Genomic DNA, 13,150 nt, shown 5'->3' on the forward strand with positions numbered 1-13,150 from the left:
ACCAAACAAGTTTCATGTCAAAATGCCTATATTGGGTTTCTGGCATGAAATGCCATTGCCTCTCTAAAGAAATTATCTTTCTTAGCTAGCAAAAATAAATTGTAGCTATGAATATTAGTTTGCATTGGTGTGACCACTTTCTTGCAACCCCGTAATAAAATATTGATGCCAATGATGGAGAAATTTTCAAATGATACATTTTTGCTTCATTTCCATGCTAACACTTGGTAAAATTTCAAAGTTTGGATTTCCTACCCACAAACTTGATAACCTTCAGATTCAATCAAACTATGATGGGATTGATCATGTGAAAATTGGTAATGGCGCAGATTTGCAAATTAAAAATATTGGTTCTTCTGTTATTTCTCACCACCAATTTCACCTGCAAAAATAAATTATAGCTATGAATATTAGTTTGCATCTGGTGCAACCACTTTCTTGCAACCCCATAATCAAATATTGATGCCAATGATGGAGAAATTTTGAAATGATACATTTTTGCTTCATTTCCATGCTAACACTTGTAAAATCTTAGAGTTTAGATCTCCTACCCACAAACTCGATAACCTTCAAATTCGATCAAACTATGTTGGGTCTGATTAGGTGAAAATTGGTAATGACACATGTTTACAAATTAAAAACATTGGTCCTTCTGTCATTTTTCATGGTGACCACTAATTTCATTTGCAAGATATTTATGATGTTCCATAAAATGCAAAAAAAAAATCTTCTATCAATCAACAAATTTGCTAATGATAACAATTTTATTTTTGAATTTCATCCATCTTATTTTCTTTTGAAGGACCATACGGGGATAGTACTACTTTAAGGACCCAATAAAGGTGGATTCTTTCAGTTTCCTACTTCAGCAACAATTGATCCATCTTCTTCACCTAGTAGTGCTATTGCATTTGTTGGAGAAAAAGCCTCAGTTCAAGTTTGGCATCATCGACTTGGGCATGTTTCTACCAGAATTGTTCAAAATGTTCTTTCATTGTTTGGTCTTTCGTATAGTGGATTTTTTAGTTCACAAGTGCAGTGCATGTTAGTTAGGCAAAAGTCATCATTTTTCACTTTTAGTACCTTCTACTTCTTATAGTCATCCATTAGAGTTAGTTTATTTTGATGTATGACCTGCCCCAATTGCTTCTAGTTCTAGTAGTGGCTTTAGATATTATGTTTTATTTGTAGATGCCTTTTCAAAATTTTCTTGGATTTTTCCCATGCACAAAAAAAATTTGATGTATTTGACATTTTTCTTAAGTTTAAAAGGCATGTTGAAAATTTATTTGATGTAAAAATTAAACTTTTTCAATCTGATTGGGGAAGAGAATACCGACAGCTCACACAATATCTCGACTCACAAGGCATTAGACATCGGCTTTCCTACCCATACACTCATGAATAGAATGGTATTGTTGATGCAAGCATCGACACGTGATAGAGTCCACCCTCACTCTATTGGCATCCTCCTCTCTCCCTCAGATTTTTTGGTCCAGTGCTGCTGAAACTACAATATTTTTTATCAATCACCTCCCCACACCAACACTCAATGGCAAGTCTCCATATGAAACTCTCTTTCACCAGCCACCAGATTACTCTCTACTTTGCACTTTCGGCTGCGCTTGCTATCATTTTCTATGACCATAAAATCGTTACAATATGGAATTCAGATCCTCTCTTTGCATCTTCTTGGGTTATAGTTTCTCATACAAAGGTTATCACTGCTATGATGTGAAAACTAGTTGCATGTATATCAGTCACCATGTTGTCTTCGACAAGCAATACTTTCCAGGTGTACCATCGCCGACATCATATCCAATATCTAGCACCGACGGAGTTTCACTTCTTCCAATTTATACGGTTATGGTATAGAGTCCAACAACTCCACTAGTTGCAATCCCGCACTCTCCCTCACATTTGACGTCACCTACTTTATCTGCTTTTGGGTTTGCTTCTATGGCTTCTAATCCCAGCCCGGTTAGCTCGGGCTCTTCACCTTGAGTTCTCCAGCGCACTCGACTAGTTCAAGAGATCTTGGATACCACTCAATCAATTCTTGTTCCTCTAGCTCACACCCATTGTATAGTGACTCGTTCCATGAGCTCAACTTCTTCTCCATTTGCTTCTATTGCTACTCGGTATCATGTACCTCTTTGTTTTAACTCTATAGTCGCGACTACCGAATTTGAACCCACTTCTTACTACAAGCTTCCAAATATAAACATTGGCGTGATGCCATGGCAACAGAGTTTGGTACTCTAGTAGAAAATGGGACATGGAAGCTTATACCACATCAACCCTCCATGAATGTGGTTGGTTCTAAGTGGGTATATAAAATTAAACAAAAATCAGATGGATCTATGGATCACAGTAAAAACCGCTTGGTAGCTCAGGGTTTCACCCAGATACCAAGGGTTGATTTTTCTAACACTTCCAACCCTGTTGTTAAACCAGCCACCATACGCACTATCTTGTCCCTTGCGATCTCTCAATGGTGGGATATTCGCCAACTGGATTTTGACAATGCCTTTATCAATGGGCTTGTCATTGAGAATATTTGCATGCAACAGCTAAAGGGTTTTGAGGATGCTGATCGTCTCTCTCATGTTTGCAAATTATCCAAAGCCCTTTATGGGCTTCGACAGGCTCCACGAAGCATGGTTCTCTCAGCTTAGCACTAAACTTACTGAGTTGGGTTTGCGTGCTTCTTGTTGCAATCCATCATTGTTTATTTACTCTAGACGAGATCATCATGTTTATTTGTTATTATATGTGGATGACGTGCTGCTCATTGGGACTTCCCCATCTCTCATTCAGTATCTTGTTCATAGCTTGGCCCATACCTTCAAACTCAAGGATCTTGTACTAGCTCCAACCCTTCATTGTGTTAATGTGGGTGCTTCATATCTTGTTGTTCATCTAATTTTTCATGCTCACACCCACCATATTGAAGTCGACTTCCACTTTCTCTGAGATCTTCTTCTTAAGCATTCACTTCAAATATAACATATTCCTTCTCTTGACTACCTCACTGACATCATCACCAAGCCTCTATCATCTCCATAGTTCACACCAATAGTAGGCAAGCTGCATGTGCTTCCTATGCCCATTAGCTTGAGGGGGCGTATTAAGGATAATGGTGACATGTCACCAGAAGTTACCACATCATCAGATAGATATCAAGACTCCACTCAAACTGGTTAATCTCAGTTATAGTTTATCTAGGATTACTCTTCTCTAGATAAACTAGTTAGATAATCATTATCCTCCAATCTCTCCTGTTGTAATCCATACTAGTTAGTGTTGTACTTGGAGTCTTCTGACTCAACTATAAATATTGATCATGGTTCTGGCAAAGGCACCATTCAAACCATTCTAAAAAATCTTGTTCTGCTTTTATTATTTCAAATTCGACCCATCTCACCTTATCACTTGAAATCCACCTCTACTCACCCTCTATTTTTATAGATCCTTGTTCTTTTCCCCTTCCATTTCAGTGGGTGGAGCCCTCCTTTGCCTCGATTTCCCTTGAAAAATCATCCTTTCATTACATCTTCAACCCAAGTGACCACTCTCGGTGCAAATTGGCTAAATTCCATATAATGCAGCATAGTTCGCTTGGTTGTTTCAAAAAGGTAGTCCTCGCACTCAAGTTCATGCTTCTACGGCAAGCCACCAATGAAGATAGTGATACCGTTCCCTTGCTATGGGAGCTTGTGTCATGATGGATGCATGACTACTACTTAGATCCTGCAATAGTTGCACAAGGTCACTAGAAATTGGAAGAGAGTAACCATCATTCCCGCCATCACAATTTTGGTTGTGCCCTCATTTATCTTTTTCTACAGTTATAAGAACATTTCTGAGAGACTGCTTGGGGTTAGAAACTCCAATAGAGGCTAGGAGAGGACATCCCCCTTGACTAAAATCCTTGAACAAAGCAATGTTTTTCTTGGTGTAGGAAAGGTGAAGAATAGTAGACGCATTTGTCTTATAGGTCTTTTACATACCGCAATACCAAGTTTGAGGTTGTCAACAAGGGATGAACCATACTACTATGTAGGGTTGAGCATTCGGTTTTTCCTGTTAAAAACTAAACCAAATAAACCAAAATTTTAAAAACTAAATTAAAAAAATGAAAACCAAACTGATACTGACTTGTAGAATAACCAAAATAATCGAAACCAAAATTTTTGTATTGGTTTTTGGTTAAAACTGAATTTCAAGAATATATATTATGAAATCAATTTTCATTATATTATATACTAAATACTATATGTTATATATTATATATTATATATTACATATAATCGAGGTTCAAAATATTGATACAGGTCGATATGCCCTATTGGTGTATCAATAATATTTTTTATGTTTTTTTTTTAATTTTTGAAATTGGTTTAGAGGGGCCGGTTTAAGGCCGGCCTACCCTCTAAACCACTACCAACCCGAAACACCCCCTGTAGGGGCATACTGCGAAGGCTCCGATATGATACATATCGGCCAATACGTGACTAAATTTTGATCCTTACATGTCATATAGAAAGGTTCAAATAATTTGGTTTTTCTCGGTTAACTGAAATTTTAATTCTAAAAGCCAAAACCAAAACCAAAACTGAAATATTCCAAAACCAAAATAACCAAAATGAATTAGCCAAAAACTGAAATAACTGAACGGGAAAAACACTGAAACCAAAATTTTTGGTTCAGTTATTGGGCTACTAACTTTATTGACTACACTAGCTCTCTAGTTCAACAATTTGGGCTTCATTTTCTAACATCTACCAACTGCTAATCATTTTACAATTGATTTTATTTACTGTTTATTCATTATTCAATTATATCTATCCTTGAGATTTGGATAGCAACTACCAAGTGCTTGAATCTCAAGTTGATTATATTGGGATAACTAGTCTTTGTCTCAACTATCATATTGTAGCAAGTCCTTCTCTCCACTACTATTTGTGGCTAGTCCTCTCTCTCCAGCTATTTTTCAGGCACACACCACTAGGTGCAGCTGCCATTTACTTTTGTTGTTTATTTACATTGCCCATTTACTTTCTATAGTTATTTACTTTTAATGTTATATATATTTGATAACCATAGAATGATTAACTTGATAGCAGTTTACAGACTTCAAATGTTCTATTTATTTTTTTGTTGATATTATCTTGTTAGTAGTCCTTGTTATTATTGTTTATATTTGTTGATTTCTAACCCCTACAGCTCCTGCTATCATATTGATCATTTGTTTTGTAATTACAACTCTTATTCAACAATTGTGTTAATCAATGAGTAACATCTTATTTAACTGTTAAACTAAAATCATTAAGCCCTATATCCATTGCGTCTTGATTCATATTGTTATGAAGGCTTAGATTCAATTTTAGGGGAAGGGTTTTGAGCTTGACTTGGTAAGAGTTAAAGAATTCATATTTGAATTGAAATTTTTAAAGCTTTACCCAATTAACTCACCTATTGGGTAAGGCCACCGGTCCAAATTTAGCAAGTGGTATCAGATTAGGTTCACCTATACATAAGCTTAGTAGCTTGGTGAATAATGTCTACCCAAGCTAGTGCTCCATTTGCCTAGGGATACTTTACTTTCCTACCTCCTGTGTTTAATGGTACTAATTTTATCCACTGGAAAGGTAGGATTAGAACCTACCTCATCTCCCTAGACCACAATCTCTAGGAAAAACTATAGAGAAAGGGCTATCTATTGGAGAAAAGGCAAATAGTAAAGACATAAGCCTCCTAAAGAGAGGTTTGTGCTAAGAAGAGATTGGTAACATCACTTCTCAAACATCAACCTATGAAATTTAGCAAAGATTATAGTTCTTGCATGAAGGGATTTCATATGAAATGGTTGCTGAGTTTGTATGTATGAAAGAGGATCAAACCAATCAGGATTCACTCATTGATGTTCCACACACAACTAGCATAAGGAAAATAAGGAAGAGACCTCTATTACAAAATTATATGATGATCATTGTGATGGCCCAATTTCAAAAATTTGACCGAAGGAAACTAATCCTTTCTATCCTGAAACTCAACGAAAAGAGAAAGTATATGTAAAAGAATTCATTGTAAATGATCGACAGAGCTATAAGTAAGGGCATGCTGAAAGAAGAGTACGAGACTGCATCAACCGACGATTCAACAAGCAATGGCCCTCCACTAGCAAGGGAAAGTGCTCACATTAAGGTTACCCTAAAACGGTCCGACCGTTTGAGCCTGTTCTAACAAAAAAAATAAAAATTTAAAAAAAAGTCAAAACCGTTCAAACGGTTTGAATGGTTAACCTCTTGATTCAGCGATTTTCTGACCAAAATCAAAGTTTTTCTTTTAGAAAAACCGGTTTTGGGGGGAAACGGAACCGATCTCCCAATTTTTCTGATCCGACCGTCTGGTCCAGTCCGGTCTGGTTTTGAAAACCATGATATATAGTAGAGCCCATTAGGATAAGAAGTCCACAAAGGAACCTATTAGACAAATTCAAAGAAGCTTAAACATGTTTATAGTCAATTGGGTTGGTTTAATTTTAAGAAAATGTTAGGAAGACTAATGCCAATGTAATCCCTAACCAATCATAAACCCATTAGATTATGTTGTGGACTATGAAGCCCGTCCATTAGTGACTAGATGTTAATCTTCAAATCAATAATTAGAATGGAAGTCATTGCACTATTTAAGCCCAAAACAAATCAAATCCCTTTGTCTACTATAAAAGACAGTCAATAAACTATCTCAAGTGGTTGACTACTAAAATCAGTTACTCGACTACTTAGAACAATAATAATCAATTATATATATACGTAGTCACTAGTCAGTCAACTATATAAGCCATGCAACCAGTCATCCAATTTTGAAATACCAAAGGCTATTCAGGAACCTCCTCACACTCTATATCATTTTCTATTAAGATGATCTCAATCCCAAGTCTAATGGAAGTATCTAATGGCTCTAGAAGTGCTACAATAATAGGAATCTAGTTTACGGGTATTTTGGCCAATGAAAAGGCTTAGAATAAAGTCTTGGCTTGATAGATAGGTAAATAGGGGGATTTTGGTAAAGAAGTAGGGAGTTGAATTACAAAGCTATTGCCTATTGGGAAGGTTTGATTATGTCAGGGACATGTGGATCCTAGGTTTTAGGTTCGAGAAATGTCATACTACTAGATGCATCGATATAGAATCTTTGATGGATGAACGACATAATCAAGGAATTTAGGTCCAAAATTTGGTGTGATTGGATGCTCAAAGGTTTTGTTTCATGTGATGAAGTCTGATTGGGGGACAGGTATGGTGGCGTAGCACAATCATGACCATCGAAAGGGAAATGAGCGTAGCTAATGAAAGTGATACTTTGATGAAGGGATACCCCAATTTGGGTTGGTAAACTAACATGGTTAATGGAAATGGTCGCATGTTAAACCTAAGTAGGGGAATCAAAGTTTTTTATATACTTTTCCAATTGGGTTCATTCGTTGTTCACCAAAAAGGTTTGTCCTGTACTAAATGTCGATTTCTTAATAATCAAGGACTTATTGAATGGAACGAAACGTGTCTTAGGATGAGGTTCAGAAATGAAGGGTAAATAATCTACATAAGTATCCTATGATTGAATTGATAGCTAGGATATTGTGGGAACAAGCACTCTTTCTTTCTCTTTTCTTTTTTATCTCCTTTATGTAGCCTTAGTCGTGGAATATGTTCTCCATGTCTTTCATCGATATGTGTCACACTTTCTTATTGATCAGGGAGGACATTGAATTAAGACAAAATGTATATGAGGGTAAGGAAGTTGAAGCCAATGAATTGATGCCACTAATGAGGGCTTGTGAGACCATCATAGCTACTCCAGTTGTTTTTTCTATTTTTTTTAACTGCTTTTTCTTTTAAATCCTCTTTGATTAATCCCTTTGCTTCTGTGAGCTATACTCTAGTTCCTTTGATTAATCCCACCTTTCCAAAAGGATACTTTCCAAAATTTTCTTCTTTTTTTCTATTTTTCTATTTCAACTGGATGGATACCCCAGTTTTCGACACCCACTTGCTTCAAGTTGCTTGGTAAAAGAAGGGTAACATGGAAGGCTCAAAAAGGGAGCTAGTGGAAATACTTTGCAAGTTTTGAAGTGGAGTTATTAGGCGAGGAAAACAGCCAAGGATGGCACCTCTTCATTTCATTACCGATTGAATGATCCATATAAAAGAAATTCATGTTGAGCATGCCTTGCCACGTACTTGCTTGGTGGTAGATTGACTTTAAGAGCTTCTCTCTCTCTCCCTTTTTTTTATTTTTGAATTATTTTCTTGGCCATTGGAGAGTGCATCTTAAGGAATTTAGGCTAGTTTACCAAAGGAAATGTCTAATTGATTATCTCAATGGACTAATTAAGGACAAGAATGAAGATAATAGGGATAATTGAGAGATTTAATAGCCAGGGGTGGCCTCTAGTCCTTTCTTTGATCGATTGGCATGGTACCAAGTTTAACAATGCCTCACTCTAAGCTAGCTTAGAATGGATTTTCTTTCAATAGACTTAGATTTGTGGATACCCTAGTTTGGGTTATTTGAAGTTGATCTTGGTAGAGGTTTGATGCTTTCAATGACAATTTCAACATAACAAGGTTACCCCCTTCATATTGAAAAATTTCTGCATGTAAATCCATGATACAACAAACCTTTTGCAAAGACATACCCCTGGGACTTATCACAAATCCATGGTCTAGCTAGGTCTTTAATTGTACAACCATCATGAAAGGAGATAGACACTCTTGTTTCTCTAGGGTCAACATAGCCTAATTAAACCTACCACCTTGTTATGAATAAGTATCGAAGCCAAGAGAGAAGAGACACCAAATGAAGGAACAATCATAGAAATGATGAACTCTTTTTTCTTTTTTTTTTTTCTAATCCAAGTTAGACATAAGTTCCACTACTTGGGTTGCCTATGTACCCCTTTGAAGGGGATCAGACAGTAGTAATTCTAAGCATTTCTATAATTGCGAATAATTGATAACTACTTTTGATTGATTCTTTTAGAGACTTTTCCACCTTTGAAGATGTTGAGGATTAAGAATGTAAATAAAGGCTCATTTCTTTTATTTCTCTCTATTACTTACTGCTTTTTGTTATTTGATCCCTTTCTCTTGCCCATTTTTATTTATTTTATATTATTTTAATTATTTCTCTTTTTTTTTGTTTTTTTCATATATTTTTTTAAAGGGTCTTGCATGCACCCCGGGTCTAGGTGTAAGGAAGTGTCTAAAAGGTAGGTTTTAGGTTAAGGGTGAATAGGGCTGTTTGAGGTTGGCTCTATGTTGTATAAAGTCTAGATGAAGTGAAACCATTTAAGTGGGCTGAACTTAGGTGGAGTGAGTTCTAACTAACTTACGAAAACTAGGTTTCATTTAGAGTGATGAACCTGAATTGGTGGTTGTTGAGAAAGTAGGTTAAGTCAGGTTCAAGTGGGTTAAATAGGCTCGGCTTGGGTCAATTTGGTTTATCTTTAAGGGTTCAGGTAGATTGGTTGGACTTGGTTTCGGGCTATAGTTGGTTTGATTGGGTTGACTCAATTGAATTCTAATGGACTTAATAGGGTTGAGTAGATTAGGTTTCAATGATGTGCAAATTGTTAAATTGGTTCAGGCTCCACTGGTACTAAGTGTGTTGGGTAGGTTCTAGAGGATTATGATGTGCTAATCGAGGTTAAGTTTATTGATGTTACTGATGGGTTATATGGATAGGATTTGGTTCCCTATGATGTGGGATGCTTGATTGAGGTTGGTCCTTGTGGGCTTTGCAAAGGTTAATTCAGGACTTGGAGGGATATGGGCTAGGTGAGCTATTGGAGATGATTAGGTTAAGGGTTGAGCTATTTGGACTTCGAAAAAGGGGATAGCTTGGTCATGATGGGTTATAGACTATGTTTGGGTCTAGGTTTGTATCATAAGTTGGATTTGGGTCTAGGTTTGGACTTGGTGGTTTAGGTTTGGATCATGGTTTGGTACTGAGTCTATATGAGGGTCATAGATTTGGCTTAGGTTCTGGATTTAAGATTTTAGGTCATGGATCTTGGATCTAGGTCTAGTTATGGGTATGGATTTGGATCCAAGTTTGGGTTTGGATCTATATAGGCATCTAAGATATGGATTTAGGCTTTGGATTTGGGTCTGGGTTTGGATTTGGAATATAGGCATCTGGGATATGGATCTAGGTTTGGATCTAAGATTTAACCCGGGTTGGCATTTGGATCTAGGTTTACATCTGAGTCTTGGATTTAGGATATGGGCATAGGATCTAGATGATAAGTTAGAATTCAAATCTAGGCTTGGATCTAAGACCAATATCTTGGTTTGGACATGGAATTGAATATGGATCTAAATCTAGTCCATGGGCCAAGATCTAAATCTCGGTTTGGATCTAGGATTAAGGTTTCAGGTTTGGATCTAGATTTGGATTTTAATCTGGGTCTAGGTATGGAACTGGATATGGATCTAAGTTTGGGTCATGGATTTAGGATCTGGATCTGGGTGTGGATGTGGATGTAGGATCTGAATATGGGTTTAGATCTAGATTTGGGTTTAAATCTGGGTTTGGGTCTAGGTTTGAATTAGATCTAGGTTTGGCTCTTCATCATGGATTGATTGTGGTTCCTAAGGCCAACTAGGGTTGAGTGAAAGCAAGACTTGGAAGATGGGAATTTATTTTACTTTCTTTTCTTCCTTTCTTTTTGTTTAATTTTGAACTTTTATTTTAATTTGGGCCTTTCTAAAAAATAAAAAAAATAAAAATAAAAAATGCAAAGGAACAATCAACAAAACAAAGATGGATGACTCTCTAGTGACTTAAACCGATACACAATATACAATGCATGAAGGTTAGTTTGACACATAAACTGAAGGTTGCAACAAGGTTGGCAGTCTTCAAACCTCTACCCATTGGACCAATGGGCCTCTTAGTTTGGTGACTGTTTGGAAGCTCTTCACAAGAATCATTGGGTGTAAGGTCCTAATATCCTTTGTGTACCGGCCCTCGCTTATAGGACAATAGGTTCCTAGAATTCTAAGATGATGTGCAATGAATGTAGATGTGCAACAAGCAATAAAGGGTAAAAAAATACAAACATAATCATGTCAAATCATAGAAAAAACAATCAACATGTCCTATAAATATCAAACACCTTAATGTTTATTATTAGAGGTAGAAGGGTTGGGTTGAGGTGGGCCTAGGTAGGTTGGTTTGGGCATTGTTCAAATTTGGATCAAGGTCATAGGTCATGTATATAGGTCGTGGGTAATGGATATGGGTTATGGATCATAGATCAAGGGTATGGGTCATGAGTCATGGTTCATAGGTCATGGATCATGGGTCAGTGATATGGGTCATAGGTCATGAATCATTCGTCAAAGTTATGGACTGGGTTAGGGTCATGGTTCTGGTCCGGGTCAAAGTCAAGGACTGGGTGATGCTAGACTATGGCTTGGGGTGTGGCTATGGAAGCATAGCTTAGTTTATTACTGGACTATGGCTTGGGGTGTGGCTATGGAAGCATAGCTTAGTTTATTACTGGACTATGGCTTGGGGTGTGGCTATGGAAGCATAGCTTAGTTTATTACTGGACTATGGCCCAAGAGGCCTAGGCTATGGCTGGACTATGGCCTGGGCGGCCTGAGCTGACTAGGCTGTGGCCTAGGAGGCCTGGGCTACGGCTGGACTATGGCTTGGGCAGCCTGGGCTATGACCCAGGCTAGGCCATGGGCTGAACTAAGTTGCGGCTTGATTTTAAGTTGGAATTGGCTTGGGCCTAAGGTAACCTTCTAGGTTGCAATGGATTTGATCCTAGGCTTTGGCTTTGTTGGATACTGGGAGAGAATGGGCTTGGGCTTACGCCTATTTCGCTTTAGCCTAAGCTAGGCTTCTAGGTGGCTATGGACTTGGGATGGAAATGTGCCCTAAATTGAAGTGGTCTTGGCCTAGGCCTATTTGGCATTGGCCTTAGTTGAGCTATAAGATGAAATGGACTTTGGGCCAAAGCCTTCTTGCCCTTGGCCAAATTGGGCTTGGATGGGAAATGGGCTTGGGCTTGAACTCATCCTTCTTATTTTCTTCTCTTCACTTTTTCTTTTTTTTTTTTTGTTGTTTTTGTTTTAACTTCATAAGGTTGGCAATTATTTCAAATCAAAATAAGTCCTATCCTAGGAAAACTATGCTAATCTCTTTATTATTATTATTATTATTATTATTATTATTATTATTATTATTATTATTATTATTGCATTATTATTGCTATTATTATTATTATTTCATTATTTTCCATTTTTTTTTTCTTTTCCTCCCCCCACCCTTTGAATCCTTGTTAGAACTAGAGTTAATTTCTGCTAACGAGATCTCATCCTATACTCCAAATGGGCCTACATTTTGATCAACATTTACTCTTGAGTCCCTTCAAGTTTAGCCCATTAAATCCATCTTTTAGGAAGCTTGACATTTCTCCTAGTTAAGAAACAATATCTTATTAATCTTTCAAAATGATAAATCTGAAAAAAATCTCCCCAATCTTCTCTAACATTCTAGTTCCAAAGGATTAGATCAAACTCAAGAGGGTCTAAGCCTACCTAAACTGAATTCTTTTTATATTTTTTGTATTTTCATTTTTTAACGTTTTTAAGGAATAAAGGGAAACTCTAGTTTTTTGTCCTAAGAAAATTATTCATCTTCAAGAGACCCTAAAATTAACATAGCTACACCTAGAACTATGCTACCCCTAGTTCTTGAACCTAATTAAAATCCCACCATGATAACCTATTTACAAGACCTACTTGCCAGCCTAAGAAAGATTTATTGATTTTTTTTTCAAAATTTACTTTCTTGATTATGTGAATCCTAAAGTGACAATTTTCATATTTGGGTTAGGTGAATTTGATTATCAATGTCATAAATGACACTCAAACCTAACACATTTCAGTAAAGGAGGTTAATCATAAAGCATGCCAAGTTTCAAACATAAGCATGTAAATTATATTTCAGCACCAAAAAAAAAAAAAAAAACTTATCTCTAAACAATTTTCTACTTGCACATTCCATCTTGGAAACACAAAATATGCACAATTTAAGAGTATGGGCTCTGATGCAAATCATC

The sequence above is a fragment of the Nelumbo lutea genome, chromosome 7 (assembly GCF_056320005.1).
Source record: "Nelumbo lutea isolate HS-2025 chromosome 7, American lotus-T2T, whole genome shotgun sequence".
Taxonomy (NCBI): Eukaryota; Viridiplantae; Streptophyta; class Magnoliopsida; order Proteales; family Nelumbonaceae; genus Nelumbo; species Nelumbo lutea.